Here is a 7,280-nt window from a genome sequence, read left to right as displayed (position 1 = left end):
GTGAGGAGTCACAATTAGTAGTCACAAGGTGATGTTGGATCTCGACATTCTTGTAACTTGGGTAGTAATGATGTGTTGCTAGATACCGCTCATTACTTATGCTCCTAAATGGGTTTAGGGCATTGCCAACGTTACAAGAACCTATAGGGTCACACACTTAGGACAATTAGATGGAGATTAGGTTCATATGATGAACCAAGAGGATTAGATTCATTTGATGAATCAAATTGGATTAAGAGTAATCCTAATTGGGCTAACTTGAGTTCGACTCAAGTTGATTCATGTGTTCAATGAGTCTACTTTAGATTTTGACTCATTGAATCAATTTAATTAAATGAATTAGATTCATTATATTGAGTTGGCTTGAATCAAATGGTTGGATTCGATCAACCATGGAAGAGATTTGGTCAAGTTTGACTTGACTTGAGAGGAAGATTAAAAGTCAAGTTAGACTTGACTTTATGCCACCTCATTGGTGAGTTGGCATTGATGTGGACCAATGATGTTACTCCACATCATCATGGGTGCCACCTCATGGAAGTTACAAAGCCATTTTCTTAATAACTTCACATTAATTGCATTTAATGGGGAGTTACACATGAAGATAGTGGTTGGCCACATTTTGAATGGGATGAATTGATTTTCATTCATTCATTCAAGGGTGTATCTTCTTCCTTCTTCTTCTCAAGCTCTCCCTCTCCCTCTCCTCCTTGCTTGGACGAATCTTACCAAGGTGCTAGCACACCTTTGTGTGAGGTTTTCTCCACCTACGTGTCTGTGTGGATACTTCTAGAGGACCGACGCTTGACGGTCTAGAGATCCGGCAATTCCTTGGACGAGCGGGAACGCGAAAGGGCACGCTTCAAGGTATACTTCTCAACACATAGATCTAGGAGTAGATCTAAAGGTTTTTGAAACTCGTACTCATAATTTCCGTTCGGTTTTCCTTGCACGGATCTACGGCTTTGGGTGATTCGGGGTTTCCGCGACGCGAAAAGCGATTTTCGCGGCCCGAAAAACCCAACAATCCGGTGACTGAAGGACATGTGTCCCCTACTACCGTCGCATGCTCGATGTGATAAGTGAACATTCGCTAGTGACGAGACGTGCACCTTTTCAAAATCAACGATTAGATCTATTTCTAGGTTTTTGTGACCTCGGATCGGACGATTGAGGTCGATCGGCCTCGAGGTTTATAAACTCGCGTGCTTCACCATTTTCCTCACTTTGCATCTTCATCTTTGTCAGTGAGAATCTCAGCGCTACCGCGTTCTGCATCTTCTCCGGCGATCTTAGCAATCTTCCTAGTAAGCTTTGCTTCCCTTCAATCGAATTTGTTCAATGTTTGTAGCATCTTTTCTCTCAATCGAACTTCGTGATTTCTCGTCGACTTTTATTTCTGATGGCAAGCTTCTTACAACCTCCTGCCTCCATCCCCGGGCTCTGGTATACATCCCTTGAGTTCAAGTTTGATGGAGGCAATGTTGAGAGTCTGAGAGATGCTTTTGAAATTCCCTCTGATTATCAAATTGGTCTTCCCTCGGCTTTCGACCGCCCGAACAAGCCACCTCCGGGCTTCGTTTGCTTCTTTAAGGACCAATTTACCGCCGGTTTGTGATTCCTGATCCACCATTTCTTCTCAACTGTTTGTAAATATTTTCATATTTCTCTATATCAACTAGTGTCGAACTCCTTTCGATTTCTGTATGGGGTCGTCGTTCTATTCCGCCTGCACGGCATACCTCTTACTCCTCGGCTCTTCCATTATTTTTATTATCTCAATTGTCTGAGCCGGGGACTTTTCTCTTCCAACCCCGAGTGGTCCTAGTCTTCTTTGACAAGATACCATCCTCCAGCAAGCATTGGAGGGACTACTACTTTTTCATCCGCTTTCCTGAGCGACTGAACTTCCCGACCGGGTGGCAATTAGACGTGTTGAATCCTCCAGAGCTCAAGAAATACAAGAGCCGCTCAGATTATCTTCATTCGTCTTCCAGCTTGGCCGATCAAAAATATCATATACACAAGTTGCTGCTAGAAGGTATCCTCTAAATATTTGGCTTAAGCCCGATCCGCACAAGGTTTCTGTCCAGCCTAGGTACGCTCCTTCTTGGTCTAACTTTTGAATCTAACTGATTTTTTCTTTTCTTTTGCAACCCAAGTTATGTTGTGTGCACGTCTGGCCGGCAAAGCCAAACTCACGGATACGAAGATCAACGTTATGGTCGTGGTCGAATTGGAGAGTCATGGTTTGCTATCGGTCGGTTCGCACAAGGATCCGCTCAGCGAAGAGGAAGGAACTCAAGTGTTGGGAAGCGGCGCTAGAGGAAGTCGGACAACCGCAAGTGATGCAACGGCTGCCACAGCGGACCTTCTGCATGAACGGCCATCCATGGTCCTGATAGCTGTCGCTTCGGAGTCGGCAACTTCCGGCGAGCCCCTACAATACCGCAAAAGGTGTCGAGCGGAAGGTTCCTCCTGAACTGCTACTTCAGCCCTACAGACCCTCACCACGACAAACTCTCAACCCCCATCCGAGCGGGGTGAGACTCCTCTTCCACCTCCGTATGAGCGGGGTGAGTCTTCCCTTCCACCTAAGCAGGGCCTTGGGGAATTCCCTGCATCTCTATCCTCCGACCGGACACCTTCACTGTCTGGGTTGCCTTAAGGGACGATCTACGCACCGCTAATCGCCTTCATGCCCCATCCTGCATGTGGCGCAGGTGTCCCGCATTCGGTCGGTCTCCTCACAGCCCACCGGTCGAACGACTTCTGCGCCTTCTGGTCCGAGCGGCCAGAGATCGATAACTACAATCATCCACTTGCCGACTGACGAGTACCGCAATCCGGACAACCCTACGTCCCTCACCCCCGAACATTAAATAAGAATACAAGGGTCGCTTGTACAGATATGGGCTAACGCACGAGCTCGTGCGGCGGTGGTAGCTCCGGGGGAACTAGTGAATAGTCACACCAAGATATCTAATGGGGTATGTATATCATTTTCCCCTTTCTTTCGTCCGCTCAGTTTCTATAATGCTCAACGTTCTTTGCAGTATTTGATGGAAAGCCTGGTCATGTGCCATAGGCTTGCTTACCTGGAGCGTGAAGTCCAACAGCTTCATACTTCGAGCGGCCAGTCATTTGCTTCTCAAGCACAATTGGAACAGATGACTGCTGAGATGGCTCAGTTAAGGGCCGATCTAAATAAAAGCTCCAAGCAGCTCGAAGCGGACAAAGGTAAGAGCGCCGAGCAGGTGGCACAGCTGGCCCAACTTAATAAACAGGCTGTCTCCTTTGAGTCCAAAATCCACTCGACCAACACCAGGAAACTCCGAGCCATTCAAGATCTAGAGATAAAAAACAAAGAGTTGCGTGCGTTGGCTCAAAACCTGAAAGAGGCTAAGGCCATCTTGAAGGATGAGCGGTATGGGCGATCGGTCGACCTAACCGCAGCGAAAACCTATCTTGCCGCTAAAGATGAAGAGCAGACTAAGTTGAAGGAAGAGCTGAAAGCTTCCCACGCGGCCTTAGAGACTTACTAGGGAGCCGAATCGAGTAAGTTTGATCTTATAAAACAAGCCTATATCTGCTCGGATGCTTTTAATGATAAGGTCGTCAATCGGGCACTCCGCCTATTCGACCTGGCCATCGATGGGACACTTAATCAACTGAAGGAAGACGACTACCTCCCCTTTGCCTTGACAATCAAGGTTATCAGTCGAGACAAGCTGATTGAGTCGCTGTCTGATGATGTTTTGGATTATTTGGAGTGAGCATGTTTGATAGTTTCATCTCTATAAAAATTTTTGGAAGTATCAATGAAGACTTATCCATCCAGCTAACCCTTATATGTTTTCTCACCGTTGAGTATTTTTTGACTTTTAGTTCAAGCATTGTCGCGCAAACACAAGTGCAGCCTAGATGGTTGGCAACGAGCCATCTGTGTAGTCGTCCAATCATTTTCAGATTTAAGGTCGCCGCTCGACTGCTGATGACAATAAGGGTTTAAGGTCGTCGCTCGACCATCGGTGAAGATATGGGTTTAAGGTCGTCGCTCGACCACTAATGATGGCATGGGTTTAAGGTCGCCGCTCGACCGTCAGTGAAGACATGAGTTTAAGGTCTCTGCTCGACCGCTGATGAAAACATGGGTTTAAGGTCGTCGCTCGACTGTCGGTGAAGATATGGGTTTAAGGTCATTGCTCGACCACTGATAAAGACATGGGTTTAAGGTCATTGCTCAACCATCGGTGAAGACATGGGTTTAAGGTCGTCGCTCGACCGTCGGTGATGACATGGGTTTAAGGTCGTTGCTCGACCGTCGGTGATGACATGGGTTTAAGGTCGTCGCTCGACCGTCAGTGAAGACATGAGTTTAAGGTCGTCGCTCGACCGTCAGTGAAGACATGGGTTTACGGTCGCCGCTTGATCATCAGTGAAGATATGGGTTTAAGGTCGCCGCTCGACACTGATGAAATATGGGTTTGAGGTCGTCGCTCGACCGTCGGTGAAGACATGGGTTTAAGGTCGCACTCAACCGTTGGTGAAAACAAGGGTTTAAGGTCACCGCTCAACCATTGGTGAAGACAAGGGTTTAAGGTCGTCGCTCGATCGTTGATGAAGAAAGGTTTTAAGGTCGCCGCTCAACCGTTGATGAAGATATGAGTTTAAGGTTGCGGCTCGACCGTTGGTGAAGACAAGAGTTTAAGGTCGTCGCTCGACCGTCGGTGAAGACAAGGGTTTAAGGTCGCCGCTCGACCGTTGGTGAAAACAAGGCTTTAAGATCGCTACTCGACCATTAATAAAGACAAGGTTTTAAGGTCGCCTCTCGACCATTGGTGAAGATAAGGGTTTAAGGTCGTCGCTAGACCGTTGATGAAGATAAGGTTTTAAGGTCGCCGCTCGACCGTTGATGAAGACATGGGTTTAAAGTCATCGCTCGACCATTGGTGAAGACAAGGATTTAAGGTCGCCGCTCGACCGTTGGTGAAGATAAGGATTTAAGGTCGCTACTCGACAGTTGGTGAAGACAAGGGTTTAAGATCACCGCTCGACCGTTGATGAAGATAAGGGTTTAAGGTCGTCGCTTGGCTGCTGATGAAAACCTGGGTTTAGGGTCACCACTTGACCGTTAGTAAAGACAAGGGTTTAAGGTCGCCGCTTGACCGTTGGTAAAGACAAGGGTTTAAGGTCGTTGCTCGACCACTGATATGTGGAAAACTTCGATTTTATTCTTGTTTATCCTGCATACTAAAGGCAAATACACAAATACATCATTTGCTCATGCACCTCTCATCCGAGCCTGTAGGATTAGAGGTGATTCGCACTCCACGACCGCTCGAGTCGTCTGTCATCTTCGTCCTCCAAGTAGTAGGCCCCCAAACGGAGTTTTTGTACGACTTTGTAAGTTCCTATCCATGGAGCTTCAAGTTTGGTCACGTCGTCGTCCGACTTTTTCTTCTTCCACACTAGATCATCGACCTAGAAGTGTTGGTGCAACCTTAGATCAAGGTTGACCTGGTTGACCCGACTCGAGTTGACGTGACTCGAGTTTTATTTTGATGTTTGACTTGGGGAGATTGTCGGTGCAACCTTAGGTCAAGGTTGACCTAGTTGTGTTGCATGTTGATGTTTGACACTCGTGAGAGAGTTCTATTCTTGATGTGGGACAAGAATAGATGTTTGGGAGATTATTGGTGCAACCGTAGGTCAGGGTGGACCTGGTTGACCTGATTCGGGAAAAGTCCAAGTATGGAGACTTGGCACGGAAAAGTCCAAGTAGGGAGCTTGGCACTGGAAAAGTCCAAGTATGGAGACTTGGCACGGAAAAGTCCAAGCAGGGAGCTTGGCACGCGAAAAGTCCAAGTATGGAGACTTGGCACTGGAAAAGTCCAAGTAGGGAGCTTGGCACTGGAAAAGTCCAAGTATGGAGACTTGGCACGGAAAAGTCCAAGCAGGGAGCTTGGCACGCGAAAAGTCCAAGTATGGAGACTTGGTTGGAAAAGTCCAAGTATGGAGACTTGCACGAGGAAAGTCCCGTGTGGAGACGTGGCAAGTGGGAAAGTCCTAACTGGGATGTTAGGCGGTTGGAAAGTCCGGTGAGTGAAGCCAGGTAGTGGGAAAGTCCTAACTGGGATGTTAGGCAGTGGGAAATCCTGGTGAGTGAAGCCAGGTGGAAAGTCCTGGTGAGTAAAGCCGGGCAAGGGAAAATCCAGATGGATCGGGGATGATCGGACTTCTGGTGTTGGAAAGTCCAAGTAGGTCAAAGGGATTGACCGGACACTTGGCGAGGAGTTCTGTCGGTCGAGGTGACGGATGCTAGGGATGAAGTACCAATAGGTCAAGGTTGACGGATATTGGTTTGGAAGTCTTGGGACTTGGTTTGGGCAAAACCAAGCTCGGATCGGTCACCGGACCGATCCGGTGATCTGTTTGCTCGATCGGTCGGTGACCGATCGATCGGTCAAAACTCTGTTGATTCTTGATCGATCGGTGACCGATCGCCAACAGAAAAGAGCGGTGATCGGTCCACGGCCGATCGGGCCATCTGATCGATGCGGGGACCGATCGAGACGATGTCGCGAAGCACGGCCAGAGTTGGGATCGATGCGTGGACCGATCCGGTGATCGGTCCACGCATCGATCGTAGCCTGAAGGTTACGTGCACTAAGCGTCGATGCGGGACCGATCGGCCCTGATCGGTCCGTAGACCGATCGGGGTTCTCTTCTCTGCTAGTTTCCGCTGTCTTCTTCGGATAGGTCTCAAGACCGCTGGCAACTTCTTCCTCTTCTCTTCTGCTACAGAGCTGCTGTTCTGGTGCTTGAGCTTTGTTGAGCTCTTCTTCGCAAGCTTCGCGTGAGCTTCTCGACTGGGATATCCTGCTGTTGTAGGTGTTCTGAGGAGCTGCTGCTTCAACGAAATCCAGTCGACGAGAAAGCAAGATTGGTAGAGTGCTTGTGTATTCTTATTGTATTTCTTGCTTATTCTTTGTACTTGTACTCCTGTTTGCTGTTGCAAACAAGTGTGGCAAGGTTTCTCCACCCAGAAGGAGTTTTTATTAGCCGATTTTCCGGGGACTCATCCACCGACGGATTGATTGGGTTCGTCCACCTTACGGACACGCCGAGGAGTAGGAGCATCATCTCCGAACCTCGTACATCGCTGTGTTAAGGTTTGATATTCTTCCTTTCGTTTCTAGTTTATTTTTCCGCTGCGCTAACGAATTGTAGGAAGAAACGAGCGATTTGGGGCGGCTATTCACACCCCCCTCTCTAGC

This window comes from Zingiber officinale, chromosome 10B, assembly GCF_018446385.1.
Source record: "Zingiber officinale cultivar Zhangliang chromosome 10B, Zo_v1.1, whole genome shotgun sequence".
Taxonomy (NCBI): domain Eukaryota; kingdom Viridiplantae; phylum Streptophyta; class Magnoliopsida; order Zingiberales; family Zingiberaceae; genus Zingiber; species Zingiber officinale.
The sequence above is the reverse complement of the archived record's forward strand: the minus strand, read 5'-3'. Positions refer to the sequence as shown.